The following is a 21,635-nucleotide window of genomic DNA, read 5'->3' as shown; positions in this document are numbered from 1 at the left end:
TTCTCCACCACCAATGAACCCAGTATCCCTCCCACCCCCCAATCCCATCCCCTACTCCCTGCCCCATCCCACCTCTGTGGCAGGGCATTCACTTTTGTTCTCTCTCTCATTTTGGGTGTTGTGGTTCACAATAGGGGTACTGAGTGGCCATCGTGTTCAATCTATAGTCTACTTTCAGCACACAACTCCCTTCCTGAGCGGGTCCTCTAACCACATATTATTTTGTATTCCCTTCTCTATCTGAACTGCCTTTTCCCCCAGCATGTGAGGCCGACTTCCAAGCCATGAAGCCAACCTCCTGGTACTTATTGTTGGAATATTTTCCCCTTTTCAGCTGCCTTCTAGAGATAATTTCAGAGGCAGTTTCCCTTTTTCTCACAAGAAGCCTGGCTGGTCTTTGACACGCAGATCTTAGGTGCTAGCCAGGCCTGACTTGACATTGTAGATTCCAGGCTCTGGCCCAGTCTAGACTTTGGGATGTAAATTTCAGGTGCTGTCTAGTTGGTAATTGACATGTAGATTTCTTCTGGCAGCCCAGCCCAGTCTTTGGGATGTAAATCCAAGTGCTTTCAGCCCAAGAAAGGCTTCGGTTTTGGTTTTGTATCTTCTTTCCAGGGGCCTAGATTAATGGCCTGCAGATACAAGAGAATTATGTTGCCTCAATGTTCTTCCTGTAAGATCTTTTGGTGCCTTTGGTGACCTCAATGGAAGGGCCATGATCGATAAAAGGGGTTCGGTTCGGAGAGAAGGAGAGGGGGTGGAGAGTGTATAGAGGGAAGATTGGAATAAACTGCAAGTGAGGCCAACCATCTTGGCTCTGTTCCTTCCTTCGCCTGCCACATCATCGCCATCAACCTCCCCGGGGTGGGGGAAGCGGCCGGAGGCTACCGAACTCGGGTAGCAGGAGAGACAGCTGCTGCCCTAGGCCCTGTGCCTGGCTCGGTGCCGTGAGGCACTCTTTCCCTCGCCCCGCCTTTCTTTTTATTTTTGTGTTTTACACAACTTATCTCTACTATTCTTGGGTATTAGTCTCCTACTCAGTTATTTTATATTCCACAGATGAGCGCAATCTTTCTATGTTTATTTGTCTCTTTCTGACTCATTTCACTTAGTATGATACTTTCCGTGTTGATCCACTTATACGCAAAGTTCATGACTTCATCTTTTCTAAAGGCTGCATAGTGTTCCATTGTATAGATGTACCAAAGTTTCTTTAACCAGTCATCTGTTCTCTGGTACTCGGGTTTTTTCCAGATTTTGGATATTGTAAACAGTGCTGCAATGAATATTTGAGTGCAGATGTCATTTCGACTGTACTTTTTTGCCTCTCAGGGATATATTCCCAGCAGTGGTGTCCTGAGTCAAATGGGAGCTCAATTTCTAATTTTTGGAGAAGCGCCCATATTGTTTTCCAAAAGGGCTGAACAAGTCGGCATTCCCACAAACATTGTAGAAGGGTTCCTTTCTCCCCACATCCCCTCCAACAGTAGTTGCTTTTCTTCTTTTGGATGTGTGACATTCTCTGTGGTGTGAGGTGGTATCTCATAGTTGTGTTGATCTGCATCTCCCTGATGATTAGTGATGAAGAACATTTTTACATGTGCCTTTTGGCCATTCGTATTCCTTCTTTGGTAAAGTTTCTGTTCATTTCTTCGCCCCCTTTTCTGAAGGGGTTGGATGTTTTCTTCTTGTAGAGTCCAACCAGTGTCTTATATACCCTTGATATCAACTCTTTATCAGATGGTTATTGAGTGAATATCCTTTCCCATTCGGTAGATTGTCTTTGTATTCTGGTCACTGTATCTTTTGCGGTGCAGAAACTTCTTAGTTTAATATAGTCCCATTTGTTTATCTCTGTTTCCATTTGGTTGATCAGTTGCGTGTCATCTTTGAAGATACCTTTATCTTCAATATCGTGGAGGGTTTTGCTGACTTTGTCTTCAATGTACCATATGGTTTGTGGTCTGATGTTGAGGTCTTTAATCCATTTTGATCTGACTTTTGTGCACGTGTCAGGTCGATATCTAAGCCCATTGTTTGGCATGTGGTTGTCCAGTTGTGCCAGCACCATTTGTTAAAGAGGCTTTCATTGCTCCACTTCACATTTCTTGCTCCCTTATCAAAGATTAGATGATCATACATTTGGGGTTGTGTGTAGGGATATTCCACCCTGTTCTATTGGTCTGCAGGTCTGCATTTTTTTCCAGTACCATGCTGTTTAACATTCGGAAATCAATCAACATAATCCATCATACCAAAAAAGTAAAGATAAAAACTGTATGGTCATATCAGTAGATGCAGAGAAAGCATTTAACAAGATCCAACATCCATTCATAATGAAAACTCTCACCAATATGGGTTTATAAGGAACTTTCCTTAAGATAGTCAAAGCCATCTACCGCAAACCTATGGCAAGCATTATCCTCGATGGGGAAAAACTAAGGGCCTTTCCCCTAAGATCAGGGACAAGACAAGGATGCCCACTCTCACCACTTCTCTTCAATATAGTACTGGAAGTACTTGAAATAGATGTTAGGCAATAAAAAGTTATTAAGGGCATCCAGATAGGAAAGGATGAAATCAAACTCTCACTATTCGAAGACGGTATGATAATATATCTAGAGAAGCCTAAAGCATCTACTAAAAAACTCTTAGAAATAATAGACTTGTACAGTAAAGTCGCAGGCTATAAAATCAAAACCCAAAAATCCATGTCCTTACTATACGCAAACAATGAGACAGAGGAAAGCGACATGAAAAAAGCAATCCCATTCACAATTGTGCCCCAGAAAATCAAGTACCTCGGAATCAGCTTAACTAAGGAAGTAAAGGACCTCTACAAAGAAAACTATAAAATGCTACTCCATGAAATAAAAGAGGACATGAGGAAATGGAAACATATCCCCTGCTCATGGATAGGGAAAATAAACATTGTCAAAATGGCAATACTCTCCAAAGCATTATACAGATTCAACGCGATCCCTATAAAGATACCCATAAAATTCTTCAAAGAAATAGATCAAGCAATCCTGAAGTTCATATGGAACAACAAAAACACCCACGGATAGCTAGAACAATTCTTGGGAAAAAGATGATAGGAGGCATCACCCTCCACAATCTGAAACTTTACTACAAAACAGTAACAATTAAAATTTAACATTTTTGACCTAGCCCCTCACCACCCTCCAGCGCCGCCACGCCAGTTCGCTCCATCCCTGCGGCCACCCTGCCACATTGCGGTAGTGGGCATGGCCTCAACAAAAGTGGGTGTAGCCTCAACAAAAGTGGCCGTGGCCTCCTTCTGAGCCGGAACATATTTTCAAAATACCAAGCAATTATTCGGTACATCTCAGTGTTCATCATCTTTATCTCCAAGTATCATCTTAGATGTCCCAAAAATAGTTCGCAAATAGGTTGCTAGCTAATTCCAATTTTCAAAAGTACCAAGGAATATAAGCAGCTCTTCAAGCCACAGCTAAAGGAGCCTATTCTCAAAAAGCATCATTTGAAGCATCACGTAAAGAAATTAGGAACATCAGAGAGGGACATTTTCTAGAGGTGGTACAGAAGAAATTGATGACCACTGACCAAGTCCATTCAGAAGACTTTTTCGAACCAGAGGTGAACTTGAATGTCCCACTTCCATACCGCCACAAAAATATGAAGAAACAGTGCAAATCCCCGCCACAAGGAGAGGACGATGAAAGGAGTCCAGATGCCTCAATAGACGTTTCCTACAAACTTGAGCCCTCCGAAAAAGAATTCAGAGGTGAAATCCTGAATCTATTCAATGAACTCAATGGAAAGATTGACAAGTTAAAGAGGGACCTGACAGAAATGATACAATAGACAGCTGAGAAATTACGGGAAGAAATGACAGCAGAAATAAAAAACCTACAAAAGGAAATGTCAAGAATAGAGAATTCTGTAGATGAATTAAAATACTCAGTGGGTGCCCTCAACAATAGAATGACTACAGCAGAAGACAGAATCAGTGAGCTTGAAGATGAACTGCAGGAAGTCTACAGGCATCAACAATCAATGGGGAGAGATCTCAAAATAGCTCTCCGGAGAATCAGAGTCCTAGGGGACTCAAGAGGACCAACATTAGAATCACTGGAGTACCAGAAGGACAGGGAACCAATCCCAATGAAAAAGCCACAGTCAAAAACATCATTGCTGAAAAGTTCCCAGAGCTGGAGAATGCAGATATCCAGATTCAAGGAGCCAGAAGGGTGCCAGCTAAAAGAGACCCTAACCGAAAAGCTCCAAGACATATCATAGTTAAGATGATGGACGTCCCGAAAACAGATGATTGGCTAAAGAAACTCTGGTATATTTACACAATGGAATACTATGTAGCTGTCAGGAAACATGAAGTCATGAAATTTGCATACAAATGGATCAACATGGAAAGTATCATGTTGAGTGAAATGAGTCAGAAAGAAAGAGACAGACATAGAAAGATTGCACTCATATGTGAAATATAATGTAACTGAGAAGTACAAGTTGGCAACGATGCAACTTCTGGCAGATATCTCTCTGGACTTAGTTACTAAAATACTAAATTACAGAAACCCAAAACTGAGAGGCCGCTAAGTGTGGTCACTCGACCTCATACCTCTACATCCTCAGCAATGGAAAACAAATTATCTAATGCTTCCTTTTCAGCAGGTTTGACTTTAGGGGAGAGACTCTCCAAACAATAATAGTGAGTTTTGTTGAAATATTGTATGCAATCAAAGTGAAAGTAAAGTGAAATTTATTAGTTACACAGGCGGGGGGGGGCTTAGGGTGGGGGGGCTCGGGGCGTGGGGGGGTTTGGGGTGTGAGGGGGCGGGGTGGAGCTATACTGGGATTCTTGGTGGTGGAATATGAGCACTGGTGAAGGGATGGGTATTCGAGCATTGTATAACTGAGATTTAAACCTGAAAACTTTGTAACTTTGTAACTTTCCACAATAAAAAATTAAAAAATAATAATAATAATAAATAAAAAATAAAAAAAGAAAAAGAAAAGAAAAGAAAACATCCACACGTTCAGCATAAGATGCAGCCATTAAAAAAAAAAAAAGATGATGGACGTAACGGATAGAAACACAATACTGCAAGCAGCAAGGTCGGAAAGGAGGACACCTTAGATTCACAGCAGACCTATCAGAGAAAACCCTTCAAGGATCTTTTAACATTCGGAAATCAATCAACATAATCCATCATATCAACAAAAGAAAAGACAAAAATCATGTAATCATATCAACAGATGCAGAGAAAGCATCTAACAAGATCCAGCACCCGTTTATGATGAAAACTCTTGCCAAAATGGGTATAGAAGGGGCCTTCCTCAATATAGTGAAAGCTGTTTATCACAAGCCTACGGCAAGCATCATCCTCAATGGAGAAAAAATAAGAGCCTTCCCTCTAAAAACAGGGATGGGACAAGGATGCCCACTCTCTCCACTTCTGTTCAAAATAGTATTGGACTGCCTAATAGCAGTTAGGCAAGAAAAAGATATTAAGGGCATTTAGATAGGAAAGGAAGAAATCAAGCTCTGACTATTCACAGATGATATGATACTATACTTAGAGAACCTTAAAACTTCTACCAAGAAACTCCAAGAAACAATAGACTCGTACAGTAAAGTTGCAGGCTATAAAATCAATACCCAAAAGTCCATGGCTTTCCTATATGCAAATACTGAGAGAGAAAAAAGCGACATGATAAAAGCAATCCGGTTCATAATTGTGCCTCAAAAGATCAAGTGCCTAGAAATAAATCTTAACTAAGGAGGTAAAGGACTCATTTAATGAAAACTACAAAACGCTACTTCAGGAAATAAAAGAGGACATGAGGAAATGGAAAGACATCCCCTGCTTATGGTTGAAAGAATTAATATTGTCAAAATGGCAATACTCCCCAAAGCATTTACGAATTCAATGCGATCCCTATAAGGATACCCTTGACATTCCTCAAAGAAATGAAGCAAGCACTCCTGAAATTCAAATGGAACAATAAGCCCCCACGAATAGCTAAACCAATTCTTGGGAAAAAGAAAATGGGAGGAATCAACCGCTCCAACTTCAAATTCTACCACAAAGCGGTAGTAATTAAAACAGCATGGTACTGGAACAAAGGCAGAGCTGCAGACCAATGGAACAGGGTTGAATACTCTGACACACACAGGCAAATATATGATCATGTAATCTTTGATAAGGGAGCAAGAAATGTGAAGTGGAGCAAGGAAAGCATGTTTAATAAATTGTGTTGGAAAAACTTGACAGGTACATGCAAAAAAAAATGGGCTTAGACCTCCACCTATCACCATGTACGAAAGTCAGATCAAAATGGATTAAAGACCTCAACATCAGACCAGAATCCCTAAGGTACATTGAAGACAAGGTCGGCAAAACCCTCCACGACATTGAAGCCAATGATATCTTCAAAGCTGATACACCACTGGCCAAGCAAGTGAAAACAGAGATAAATAAATGGGACTATCTCAAACTAAGAAGCTTCTGCACCTCAAAAGAAACAGTGACCAAAATACAAAGACAATCTACAGAATGGGAAAGGATATTTACACAGTACCCATCAGATAAAGGGTTGATATCAAGGATATACAACGTACTGGTTGAACTCCACAAGAAGAAAATTGCTGACCTGATCAAAAAATGGGGTGATGAAATGAACAGAAACTTCCCTAAAGAAGAAATCCGAATGGCTGAGAGGCACATGAGAAAATGTTCAACATTACTAATCATCAGGGAGATGCAGATCAAAACAACAATGAGATATCATCTCACAACACAGAGACTGGCCCACATCCCAAAAAACAAAAGCAACTGTTGTTGGCGTGGATGTGGGGAGAAAAGGGACTCTCCTTCATTGCTCGTGGGAATGCTGACTGGTCCAGCCCTTTGAATAAACAATATGGACGCTTCTCAAAAAATTAGAAATTGAGCTTCCACTTGACCCAGCAATACCACTCCTGGCAATATATCCCAGAGAGGCAAAAAGCTATAGTAGAGATGGCATCTGCATTTCTTTGTTCATTGCAGCACTGTTTACAATAGCCACAATCTGGAAAAACACAGCGTGCCCAAAATCAGATGACTTGTTAAAGAAAATCTGGTACATCTACACAGTGGAATACTATGTAGCTGTTAGAAAAGATGAAGTCATGAAATTTGCCTATCAAGTGGATCAACATGGAAAGTATCATGCTGAGTGAAGTGAATCAGAAAGAAAGAGACAGACATAGAAAGATTGCACTCATATGTGGAATATAAAGTAGCTGAGAGGTACAAGCTTGCAATGATACAATTTCTGGCAGATATTTCTCTGTACTTAGTTACTAAAATACAGAAATCCCAAACTGTGTGGCCGCTAGTGCAGCTGCTCCACCTCATATCTCTTCATTCTCAGCACTGAAAAACAAATTATCAAATGATTCCTTTTCAGCAGGTTCGACTTTAGGGGGGAAAAACTCCAAACAATAATAGTGAGTTTTATGTTGAAATATTGAATGTAATCAAAGTAGAGTGAAAATAAAGTGAAATTTATCAATTGCACATGCGGGGTGAGGGGCTGGGGAGGTGGGGGGGAGTGGGGAGGTATACTATGATCCTTGGTGGTGGAATATGTGCACTGGTGAATGGATGGGTGTTCAAGCATTGTATGACTGAGACTTAAACCTGAAATCTTTGTAACTTTCCACATGGTGATTCAATAAAAGAATAAATTAATTAAAAAATAAAATAAGAAAATTTGACATTTTTGTCTTGTGTATGATCTAGGAGGGAAGACTTCCTGTTTTTTTTTTTTGCCATCATATGACGTTGTGGGCTTGTTGTAAATGGTCAGTACTATTTTGAGGTATACTCCTTCTAACCCAATTTACTGATGTTTCAATTTTTTTAATCATGAATTAACATTACAGTATGTTAAAGATGTTCTCAGTATCTGTTTATATACTTATATTATTTTTAACTTTCATTTTGCTGAAATTGCCTTACATTAATTTATTTGCATAATTTCATCCTTGTATCACTAAAATGATTCCCACTTTAAGTTGTATAATCGGTTTTAGTTCCCTAAGATGTTTTTTGAGGATCTTTGCCTCAATGTTTATCAGTTATATTGGTTGCAATTTTCTTTAGAATATTTTTTGGAGCATTAGGATAATGTTGCCTTCACAGAAAATGTTAGTAGGATTTCTATTCTTTTGATATTGTGGAAAAGCATGTAGAATGTTGATATTTTTCTTTAAAGGTTTGGTAGAAGTCACTAGTCGACCCATAAGACTTGAATGTTTTTTTCTTGAATGATTTTTAATTACTGCTTCAGTTTCCTGGCTCATGATGCATCTGTTCATGTCTTTTATTTCTTCTTGATTCAATCTTGGAAGGTTATATAGTTGTAATTTATCCATTTCTTCTAATTTTTCCAGTTTATTGGCATACTTATTTATAACAACTTCTTATAAACTTTTGAACTTGTGATAAATCTGTAGTTAATTGTGCCAGTTAATAAATCTGAAGTTAATTTCACTTCTCATCCAATTTATACGGTTTTTCTTTTTCCTCCTAATTCTTAAGCTTGTTTATCTTCAGTAAATCAGTTTATATTTCATGGAACTTTTCATTGATTTTTATATCACTGAGTTCCATTCTATATTTATTATTTCTTTACTTCTATTTACTTTTTTTAAAATTTTCACTTAATATTTTTATTTTTATTATTATTTTTAAAATTTATTTATTTTTTAATTAGTGAATCACCGTGAGGGTACAGTTACAGATTTATGCATTATCGTGCTCATGTTTCCCTTGTACAAAGTTCGAGAACCCATCCCTTCACCAGTGCCCATTCTCCACCACCAATAAACCCAGCATCCCTCCCAACCCCTCAATCCTATCTCTCCCCACCCCACCCTGCCACTGTGGCAGGGTATTCCCATTTGTTCTCTCTCTCTAATTAGGTGTTGTGCTTTGCAATAAAGGTGTTTAGTGGCCATTGTGTTCAGTCTCTAGTCTACATTCAGCACGCATCACCCTTCCCCACGTGGCCTCCAACCACATTTTATTTGGTGTTCCCTTCTCTATCTGAGCTGCTCTCTCCCCAGAATGTGAGGCCAGCTTCCAAGCAATGAAATCAACCTCCTGGTACTTATTTCTACTATTCTTGGGTGTTAGTCTCCTAGACTACTATTCTATATTCCACAGATGAGTGCAATATTTCTATGTCTGTCTCTCTCTTTCTGACTCATTTCACTTAACATGATACTTTCCATGCTGATCCATTTATATGAAAAGTTAATGACCTCATTTTTTCTAACAGCTGCATACCAGTCATCTGTTCTAGGGCACTCGGGTATTTTCCAGATTCTGGCTATTGTAAATAGTGCTGCGATGAACATATAAGTGTAGATGTCATTTCGACTATATTTTTTTGCTTCTCTGGGATATATTCCCAGCAGTGGTATTGCTGAGTCAAATTAGAGCTCAGTTTGTAATTTTTTAGGAGCGTCAATATTATTTTCCAAAAGGGCTGAACAAGTCAGCATTCCCACAGTGTAGAAGGGTCCCTTTCTCCCCACATCCTCTCCAACATTGGTTGCTTTTGTTCTTTTGGAAACGCCCACGGATAGCTAAAACAATTCTTGGGAAAAAGACGATGGGAGGCATCACCCTCCCAAACCTAAAACTTTACTACAAAGCGGTAACAATTAAAACAGCATGGTACTGGAACAAAGGCAGAGCCGCAGACCAATGGAGCAGGGTGCAATATCCCTACACACAACCCCAAATGTATGATCATCTAATCTTTGATAAGGGAGCAAGAAATGTGAAGTGGAGCAATGAAAGCCTCTTTAACAAATGGTGCTGGCACAACTGGACAACCACATGCCAAACAATGGGCTTAGACCTCGACCTGACACGTTGCACAAAAGTCAGATCAAAATTGATTACAGACCTCAACATCAGACCACAAACCATATGGTACATTGAAGACAAGGTCGGCAAAACCCTCCACGATATTGAAGATAAAGGTATCTTCAAAGATGACATGCAACTGGCCAACCAAGTGGAAACAGAGATAAACAAATGGGACTATATTAAACTAAGAAGTTTCTGCACCGCAAAAGATACAGTGACCAGAATACAAAGACAATCTACCGAATGGGAAAGGATATTTACCCAATACCCATCAGATAAGGGGTTGATATCAAGGGTATATAAAGCACTGGTTGAACTCTACAAGAAGAAAACATCCAACCCCATCAGAAAATGGGGCGAAGAAATGAACAGATACTTTTCCAAGGAAGAGATACGAATGGCCAAAAGGCACATGTAAAAATGTTCTTCATCACTAATCATCAGGGAGATGCAGATCAAAACAACTATGAGATACCACCTCACGCCACAGAGACTGGCACACATCCAAAAGAACGTCTATTTACTTTAGAATGAATGTATTGCTGTCCTTCTGTCTCTCTAACTGTGAGGTCAGATATTAACCTGTTTCCTGATATAAGCCTCTATTGCTAAGGGTGTCCTCTTTAGTACTACTTTTTACTCTACTCACAGGTTCTATCTTCCTATTTAAGGTTTTTTGGTTTATTTTTAATGTTATTCTTTGATTTTCATTGACCCAATAGTTTTTTTTTAACACTATGTTATTTTGTTTCCAAATGCTGGCACTTTCTTCAACTTTCTATTATTAATGTCTGTCTTTATGGCACTGTGATCCAGGAAATACTAGATATGTTTTTTTCATTTTCATATTTTTATGGACCCTTGAATTGTGCCCCAGAATGTGGTTTATACAATGCTCCACAAGAAGTGAAGATGAATGTATATTTGACTTTTCCTGGGATGGAGAGTCCTAGACATTTCTATTGACTCCAGTTCTTCTAATAAGTCATCCAGGGCTCTTGTTTCCTTACTCAAGTTCTATCTAATTAACTGTCCAATAATGAGGTCAGATGTTAAATTTTCCCTCTACTATTGTGTTGTCATCAATGTATGTATATTCTCAGGCCTATTAGTTGCTTTACACTCTTTAATGATCCTTCATCTAGAGCATATATTTATTTTTTAATTTTTTTATTGAATCACCTTGTGGAAAGTTACAAAGCTTTCAGGCTCAAGTCTCAGTTATACAATGCTCAAATACCCATTCCTTCACCAGTGCACATATTCCACCACCAAGAACCCCAGTGTATCTCCTCCCCCACCCTGCCCTCCACCCTCCTCCTGTGTAGCTGATAAATTTCACTTTACTTTTCTCTTTACTTTGATTACATTCAATATTTCAACAAAAAACTCACTATGATTCTTTGGAGTTTCCCCCCCCCCTAAGTCAGACCTGTTGAAAAGGAAGCATTTGTTTTTCATTGCTGACAATGAAGAGATATGAGGTCACACGGCCACGATAATGGCCGTGAAGTTTGGGATTTCTGTATTTTAGTAACTAAGTTCAGGGAAATTTCTGCCAGAAATTGCATCAATTCAAGCTCGTACCTCCCTTTTGTGGTCGTCATAAGATGGTGGCCGGGGCTCAGTTCACAGTCTAGAGACATTTTTGCAAGAAGCTGCTTGTGCCCAAAGTAGTTCACCTGGTCTCCGGGGCCATGGTTGTGCAGCAGCGGAGAAGCCGCACATGTGCGGCAGCCGGGCTTATATCTCGACAGAGGGCGGTGCCAATATCACCCCCATCCTGAGATCACCCACACGTCCCCTTGCTGCAGGCTCGTACCTCCCTTTTGTGGTCATCATAAAATGGCGGCCAGGGTTCAATTCACAGTCTAGAGACATTTCTGCAAGAAGCTGCTGGTACGCAATGTAGTTTAGCTGGCCTCCGGGGCTAGAGCATATATTTTTATGAGTTAAATTCTCTGGATATACTGTTCTCTTAACCAGTATACAGTGCCTGTGCTTATCAGTTTCTTAAAATATGGGTCAAAACCTTATATAGGGTTATATAACTGAATGTGGTACTAATCCAAAAACTCTGTAACAGTAAGAGGTTTTGGAATTCACAATGACCAAAAATGAATTAAAAATAACCACATAATGAACTTGAGGTGCTTCTGGCCCACTCGATGTGTTGCATTTTTCAGACCAAAAATAATTGTGAAAGGACAAGTTTTTAGAAGTCCTGCTCTAAGATAATAATCATGTGTGTTTTATTTTTTCTAATTTAAATTTTTTTTAAATTTTTATAGAGTAGTTCACAATATGTGATTATATTTAATATTTAATTCCACCAATCCTACCACCATTACACCTTCCCACCACCATTTTTCAGGAGTTTCCTTCCCAAACCCCAACCCCTGCCCCAAAGCAGACCCAAAATAATTCATTTTGTGTTGTTTGTTATGAAAAACCGCTAAAATTGATCCAAAATGCTTCCTCAGAGAAGAGTGTGTGAAGATTGTTAGATTGTTTGTTGTATTTCATACAGGGACCATTAAGCCCTTTATAAGGGATTACTAATGTGTTATTTAAGATTAAGCCTTATGTGCTTAAATATATATATATATTTGTAAATATGTATGTGTATATGTATATATTGGTAAAAATATATTTCCCTTTAAGATTGGTGCCTTTTACTTTAACCCTATCAAATGTGGCTCATTCTCTTGGAAGATTAGTGGTGTAATTATGACATTCTGGTTCTGGAAGCTTTTGGCTGCTGGGGCTGGGTCCCGGGGTGAGGAGGGGAACTCACCCGTTCCCCCCACAAACACTTTGGATCGCCCCAAATGAAACACCCTGGCACAGGGTCCAGCAGCATGGTTATGGTGAGTCTTGTACTCTTTTCCGAGAGATTTATAACGGATCTCTGGATCATGGCCATTAATGAGATTATCTGGCCCCAGCCAGAGGTGGTTTATGGGTATGACTGCCTAGTAGAGGGGGGACAGTGGAGACAGGAGGCAGGCAGAGAGGGGTGATATCTGTTCCCAGTTCCATTGAACTCAGAGAGTTCAGTCACAAGTCCCACATACCTGGGTTTTCTGTCAATTCACTCATGGGTGAGGCTAGGCCCGAACATGTGAAGAGTGGCCATAAGCATGGCGCAGTTGGGTTCTGGAGGTTTTCGGAGGTTGAGTCCTTGGGGCAGGGAGGAATTCTCACCCATTCTCTTCTGGGTCGCCCAGAGTGAAACAGCCTGGTGTGGAGTCTGGCAGCATTGCTATGACAAATTGCGTGCTCTCTTCAGAGAGATTTATAAGAATTTTATAATAAAAGAATTCTATTTCTCTCCTCTGGCCTTTCTGGCAATCTCATTTATTTTGCTTATTTATATATTATAAATACCACAATATGTCGTTGTTTTAATTTAAACATTAAATTACTCTTAAGGATTTAAAGAACAAATTACACATATATTTACCTCTATATTTGCCAATTCAAGAGGCTTTTTTATTTCTTTATGTACATTTTTACTTCATTTGTTATATCCGTTTGTCTGAAAAAAGTGTCTTACAGTATTTCTGGTAGTATAAATCTGCTGGTAATGGATGCTTTTAGCTTTTGTATATCTGAAAATATCTCTACCTCACCATTGTTTTTGATTTCAACAGAGATGTATAATTTTAGGCTGACAAGTTTTTTTGTTTTTGTTTTGTCTTTTGTCTTTTTGCTTAGGGGGCATATCTGACAATACTTAGAGGTTACTCCTGGATCTTCAGTTAGGAATCAACTCCTGGTTATTTCTGGAACCATATGGGATATGGGTGACAAAACTCGGGTCAGTCACATGCAAGGTAAACACTTCACCCACTTTACTATTGTTCTGGCCCCTAAACTGAAAAGCTATTATTTTTTATTTCTTGGTTCCTGGGCCTGTAGAGAGTTTCCCAGGTCCTGACTTCTCAGGGAACTGGGCTGTTGCCAGGGAGAACTCCAGCATCACTTATTTTAAAGATGGTGCTCCACTGCATTCTCACTTAGATGGCTTATAATGCCCCCACCCCCACCCCCCAAAAAAACCACTTCATGTCATTCTTATCTTTATTGTTCTGCATGTAAACACACATGTCTTTTATCCATAGACATTTCTTTAGGTTTCTTCTTTTCCTCTTTTTTTTAAATAAAACAACTCAATGAAGATAAAATTTGATGTGATTTACCTCATGTTTCTTGTATTTCATTAGGTTTCTCAGTTTTGTGAATTTACATTTTAAGATTTTTAAAGTATTTCTTCAAATACATTTTTCTGTTCCTATTCCTCATTCTTTTGTGGGGACACTCAGTCTCCATATATTACACCGCTTCAGTCATTCCAGAATTCACTTTTTAATTTTTTAATATTTATTCCCTCTGTGTCTTATTTTGCTAAGTCATCAGATTCATTAATCTTATTTTCTGTCACATATAACTTGCTATTACTAAAATGTCTTTTCTCTCTTTGAACACTGTAGTTTTTATCTCTTATATCTCCTATATCTAAAATATATCCCCATTAACTATTTTAATGTCTTTCCCTGCTAATTATATCATAAATTCCATCTCTCATCAATCCTGATTATTTCATTCATTATGAAGTGCTTTCATGTCATCTCACAATCTTCTACCATTTGCTTGCACACGTTGCATGCTTTATTTTGTTGGGTAGTGGATGCATTCAAATTCTCATAAGCATCTTGAATTTAGTTTAGGAATAAAATTAAGTTGCTTGAAAACAGTTTCATCTCTTCAAATTTCACTTTTATGGTTTGTTCGGTAGATTGGAAACAATTCTCAGTATAGAGTTAATTATTTTGCATTAATGAGATAAGAGCTTCTTGAAAACATGTACTGTGACTTATGGATTATATTTACCAATCTGATTGGTGAGGACGGGCGCTATTCCTGGTCCTGTGTACTCCAGGTACAGGTTCCTCTACTCTTTCCTGGATCTCATTTAATTTATTCAAAAGTATTTACTAGCCAAGACTCTGCTGAAAATTTGTCAAGGTTCCTCTCCAAATGAATAGCATTTTTAACACCCCTAGCCCCTCCACCCCCACAGCACAGTCCTCTTCACTTGTCCTTTCAATTCTATCTTGGTCTCTCTGGACTCTTATCTCGATCTCTTTCATTCATGGTTCTAGTTCTTTCTTTCTTTCTTTCTTTCTTTCTTTCTTTCTTTCTTTCTTTCTTTCTTTCTTTCTTTCTTTCCTTCCTTCTTTCTTTCTTTCTTTCTTTCTTTCTTTCTTTCTTTCTTTCTTTCTTTCTTTCTTTTCTTTCTTTTTCTTTCTCTCTTTCTCTCTTTCTCTCTCTTTCTTTTTTCGATCTCTTTCATTCATGGTTCTAGTTCTTTCTTTCTTTCTTTCTTTTCTTTCTTTCTTTTTCTTTCTCTCTTTCTCTCTCTTTCTTTCTTTCTCTTTCTTTTTTCTTTCTTTCTCTTTCTTTCTTTCTTTCTTTCTTTCTTTCTTTCTTTCTTTCTTTCTTTCTTTCTCTCTCTTTCTCTCTCTTTCTCTCTTTCTTTCTTTCTTTCTTTCTTTCTTTCTTTCTTTCTTTCTTTTCTTTCTTTTTCTTTCTCTCTTTCTCTCTTTCTCTCTCTTTCTTTTTTCGATCTCTTTCATTCATGGTTCTAGTTCTTTCTTTCTTTCTTTCTTTCTTTTTCTTTCTCTCTTTCTCTCTTTCTCTCTCTTTCTTTCTTTTCTTTCTTTCTTTCTTTCTTTCTTTCTTTCTTTCTTTCTTTCTTTCTTTCTTTCTTTCTTTCTTTCTCTCTCTTTCTCTCTCTTTCTCTCTTTCTTTCTTTCTTTCTTTCTTTCTTTCTTTCTTTTCTTTCTTTCTTTCTTTTTCTTTCTCTCTTTCTCTCTCTCTTTCTCTCTCTTTCTTTCTTTCTCTTTCTTTTTTCTTTCTTTCTCTTTCTTTTCTTTCTTTCTTTCTTTCTTTCTTTCTTTCTTTCTTTCTTTCTTTCTTTCTTTCTTTCTTTCTTTCTTTCTCTCTCTTTCTCTCTCTTTCTCTCTCTCTTTCTCTCTTTCTTTCTTTCTTTCTTTCTTTCTTTCTTTCTTTCTTTCTTTCTTTCTTTCTTTCTTTCTTTCTTTCTTTCTTTCTTTCTTATTTTAATTTAGGACTGGAGTGAAAGCACAGCAAGTAGGACATTTCCCTTGCACAAGGCCGAACCGGGTTCGATTTCTCTGTCCCTCTCAGAGAACCCGGCAAGCTATTGAGAGTATCCTGCCCGCACAGCAGAAACTGAAAAGCTACTATGCTGTATTTGATATCCAAAGACAGTAACAAATCTCACAATGGAGATGTTACTGGTGCCTGCTCGACCAAATCAATGAACAACCGGACGACAGTGCACAGTGCTTTTTATTTATTTATGTATTTATTTATTATTGAATCACCATGAGATACAGTTACAAGCTTTCATGTTTGAGTTACAGTCATACAATATTCAAACACTCATCCCTCCACCAGTGCACATTCCCCACCACCAGTCTCCCCAGTATACTCCCCCTTTCCCACCATTCCCCTGTCTCCCTGCAGACAATTTCCCCCATACTCTCTCTCTACTTTTGGGCATTAGGGTTTGCAATACAGATACTGTATTGCAAATGTAATACATTACATTTGGTCCTTTATTTAGTTGCAGCACACATCTCCCTTCCCGACCTATCATTCCAACCACCATTTTCTTAGTGATCCCTTCTCTATTCCAGCTGCTTTCTTCCCCAGCTCATGAGGCAGGCTTCCAACTATGGAGCAATCTCCCTATCTCCCTGGCCCTTGTGTCTACTGTCCTTGGGTGTCAGTCTCATGTTGTTATTTTATACTCCACCGATGCGTGCAGTCCTTCTGTGTATGTTCCTCTCTTTCTGACTAATTTCACTTAGCATGATACTCTACATGTCTATCCATTTATAACTTCATCTCTCCTAACAGCTGTATAGTATTCCATTGTGTAGATGTACCAAAGTTTCTTTAACCAGTCATCTGTTCTAGGGCTCTTGGGTTGTTTCCAGATTTGGGCTATTGTGAATAGTGCTGCAATGAATATATAGGTACAGATGTCAGAATATATAAGTACAGATGTGCTTTTTTTGCATCCTCGGGATATATTCCCAGAAGTGGTATTGCGGGATTATATGGAAGCTTAATTTCTAGTTTTTGAAGAAATGTCCATATTGTTTTCCAGAGAGACTAGACCAGTGGGCATTCCCACCAACAGTGAAAGAGCAGCCCTTTTCCCCCACATCCACGCCAGCACTGGTTGCTTTTGTTCTTTTGAAGGTGTGCCAGTCTCTGTGGTGTGAGATGATATCTCATTGCTGTTTTGATCATCATCTTTCTGATGATTAGCAATGTGGAGCATTTTTTTCATATGCCTTTTGGGCATTTATATTTCTTTGAGGAAGCTTCTGTTGATTCTTTCAACCCATTTTTTGATGGGATTGGAGGTTTTTCTCTTGTACAATTCTACTAGTGTCATATATATCCTGGATATTAATCTTTTATCAGATGGGTATTGGGTGAATATTCTTTCCCATTTTGTGGGCTCTCTCTGTATTTTGGTCACTGTTTCTCTTGAAGTACAGAAACTTCTTAGTTTGATGTAGTCCCATTTGTTTGTTTGTTTCCACTTGCTTGTTCAGTGGTATTTCAAGTTTCCTGGAAATGAACAAAAATGAGGACCTGAGTTACCAAAACTTATGGAACACAGCAAAAACTGTGTTAAGAGGAAAGTTTATAGCTCTACAAGCACTCCTCAGCAAAGAAGAGAGAGATGACATAAACAACATAACCTCACAGCTCAAGAACTTGGAGAATGACCAACAGAAAGAAGGAGCCCAATCCGGGCAGGAGGAAGGTAGTAGTAAAACTCAGAGCAGAAATTAATGAGATGGAAACCTAAAAAACAATCCAAAAGATCAATGAAACCAAGAACTGGTTCTTTGAGAAAATAAACAAGTTTGATAAACCTCTAGTAAGATTCTAGTTGAGTTTCACTTCAATTCTCCTTCCACAAGTCAGTACACTGGAAAATTGTCTATCTCTTACCCTCTCACTACCATTTTTAAATCTTTAAAAAATAACCATCCCTCATTGACTAATAGCCAGTAACTATTGTTTCATGATAATGTGTGGGTGGGGGTGGTGGAGGTAGGGGTGTCTATTTTTGTTCTTGGTTTCATTTTGTTTGGGCTGTCACAATTGAGAGAAAAAGTGAAATACCTGTTACACCACTTAAGTCATATAGTTTTTGTAATCAGAACAATAAATAGTATGGGCATTCTACTCTAGAATCATCTGTACCTTCCTTTAGGATGTGACTTTCCTTTACTTTGGGGTTTCTCCTCTCTCTAACTTTTATCATGTCTCCTAAATATTATTATTTTTTATTTAAAAATTAGCAATAGTATGAAATCTAAAATGACCTATCATCAGTGATGTAATTTCTCAGTTATTATATTGAGAATGGGATATTTGTTGTACATTTTATAAAACAAATGAGACAAACACTGACACCTCAAAAATTTTATTTTACACAAAGAAAATAATTTCACTGGAAATACTTTTTTTAAAAAAATCATTAAGGATGTTAGTCCAAATTTTGTCATGGCAGATTTTGTAAGGACAAATCTACAGAGGAAATAGATTTGCGACCGATTTGATTATTTGATGATCAGATATATACTATGTGATAAACTGACAAAGAAGCACTGAAGGAAAAGGTAGGCAAGGTCCAAAGTCATCCAGTCATCTTCAATAGTAAGATAGAAAATGAGAAGATATTAATTTTTTGACCCAACTTAATTTTATAACATTATAAACCAAAACTTCCTACCTCAATTATAAGTTCTATTGAATAGTCAATGGAAAATATCCTTAAAAATAATGTAAGTCTTTGTAAATAATTATTATTCATGCTGATAAAGAGGGGTCATAATCTTCAGAAAGATAATTGACTCAGAAAACGCAAAATCAGACAGGAAACACATAAAACTTTCCTAAAGCTGTATTCTTTTTTTAAATAGTCTTGGATACATAACAACATACTCACATCACTCATATCTCACCTTTCTTCCCAACAGAAGCAGCTCTATTATTACAACCTGTTTCTCCTGTTTTGAAGTCTGCTTTGGTCAATATTTTCTTAAGGTAGGGAAAAAGCTAACCAACAAAACTGAAGATTAGAAGCTGGTCTTAGAAGTCTATTAACAACATAAGTAGAATGTGTTTGGATAGCCAGGGTCAATACTTTAAAATTAATTTCTAGAGTTTAAATAACTATTGTTTGGTTTTCATTGTCCTAGAAATTTGATGGTAGCTAAGAGTATTATTTTAGGAATTATAATAATGTGAAGGATTCTACAGATTATGACTTAGTCATGATGCTCATAAAATTCTAAAACCTGAAGTTTCTCAGAGTAGTCTATACAAGCTCAGACCTAGAGTACCTGAGTCATATTATGATTAAAACATATGTTCCCTCTAATACACCGTCAGAGTTTTCTTTCTTTTTAAAGAACATCAAAAGATATCAACATATGACAATCAGCTATAAAGTAGGAATGTTGTTTTAATACATTATAATTTTTTTTAAAGGTATTGACTATACAGAAAAAATCCAACTTGGTCAAGCAGTGCAGCCATAATTCTCAACAGGAAGATTAGCCTTTCCAACATAAATACTTAGTATATGATACATCAGAACTGTGACAATAACCACTGACTTTTACAGCAAAGCTAATATGCTTCCAATATAGATCATGTTTTGAAAGAGAGAGAAAGAAGAAAAATGTTTGCCATAGAGGCAGGCTGGGGCAGAGAGTTGGTGGGTGTCGAGGGTGGGGAGGGTGGTTGTAGGGAGGGAAAATGGGAACATTGGTGATGGGTAATTGCACACTGTTGAAGGAATGAGTATTGGAACATTGTATGAATGAAACCCCATCATCAACAATCTTATAACTGTATATGTCATGGTGATTCAACAAAATAAAATAAAATAAGGTAGATCATGTTTCACGACTAAACTATTTTTAAAAGTCCTAACTAAATCATTTTCAAAAATCCAAACTCCTTTATTTTTGCTTTAACAGTTAAAAGAAGGTGCTATATCCCCAAATGCTTTGATTAGATCTGTTGTTACCAATTTGGAGACTTTTCATTCTTTCCTTTTCTTTTGGAAGAACATTTAAATGTTTGGATTGCCTAAAAAGGGGAGGTGGGAGAACTGTGGGGTGGGTGTAGTTAATGGCTTTTTTTTTTTTTTTGCTTTTTGGGTCACACCCAGCGATGCTCAGGGCTTACTCCTTGCTCTGCACTCAGGAATTACTCCTGGCGATGCTTGGGGGACCATATGGGATGCCGGGGATCGAACCCAGGTCAGCTGCTTGCAAGGCAAACGCCCTACCCTCTGTGCTATCGCTCCGGCCCAGTTAATGGCTTTAAGTGTATATAGGCAGGACTGTCACTGAATAACTTAAAAAGCACAGGATATCCCCTCTACAACAAAGAATCATTCAGTCCCAAATATCACTAAAACTGAAATTGAGGAATTTTATGTTAGATTAAGCAAACTTATGTGATGCGATGCTGTTAAACTTCAGTAAAAATTCAAATTGAGAATTCTTTATTAAAAAGGTTTCAAGAAAAAAATAGTCTTATTTACTGTTCTTAAATAAAACCTGTTAGGTTTATCATTTAAAAAAATCCTTCCAGATGTCTTAACTCATTTGCATCTCATAACTCCAATGACATCATAAATTTCTTTGTACCAAAGGCCCTATTAAGGCCCTACTAAAGAGAAAGAGGTTAATAGGCTCAAGCAATTTCTCACAGAGTTAAAATTCTAGATGAAAAACAAAGCTTTAATTCCCACTAGTTATGACACTCTTACTAAGAACATGAAATGAAAAGACATTTTAAAATTAACATAATCAAATAATTGTGCATCAATGGTGATATGACCTCAGAAAAGGGATCCCATTTGCTCAATGACAGAAGAGGGGGCAGGGGTTTGGTATTATGGGAGGTGGGAAGTAGCTATAGGAGACAAGGAAAAGAAAAAACAATAACATTAGTCAAACCATATGGAGAATAAGAGTCATAGCCCTAAGTTTAGAATGTCTATTGCTCTATCAAAATAATTCCTTTCTAGACAAAGACTCCAAAACATAAAACGGACAAATGAGCTACTATAAGTCCAAGTAGGAAAACAAACCACACGTATTACTTTAAACAAAGAAGTTGATAAAAGAATTCCCTGGACAGAAAAAACTGAAAGTCAACGATTAGCAAAATGGGGGATCTTTATACTTTTAAACAAGCAGGAGCAAGATGTGTTATTCTCAGAATCAATCACCAAGTTAGGTGACACAATTGATTCAGGGAAAAGTGTCTGTCTAAGCAGCGAGGAGACAAACATACTATTTTCCCCTTTCTTCCATACTCCTAGCTCCTGTTAATGCTTCCAATCGGCATAACTCACAACAAAGGTATCTGATATAGGAGCCTGGGAAATATCATACAAGGGCTAGCTGAGATGGAACAAAGGGCTGGGGATGAATTTGAAATGAACAGGTCAAGAACTACCACTTCTCTTGTGGGATTCAAACCAATAGAAGAATAATTTGTTTAAGAAATCAGTGACTAGTCTAGGACCTAAATGATGTTTCCCTTCAAGTA

Source organism: Sorex araneus, chromosome X, assembly GCF_027595985.1.
Source record: "Sorex araneus isolate mSorAra2 chromosome X, mSorAra2.pri, whole genome shotgun sequence".
In the NCBI taxonomy this organism is placed as follows: domain Eukaryota; kingdom Metazoa; phylum Chordata; class Mammalia; order Eulipotyphla; family Soricidae; genus Sorex; species Sorex araneus.
The sequence above is the reverse complement of the archived record's forward strand: the minus strand, read 5'-3'. Positions refer to the sequence as shown.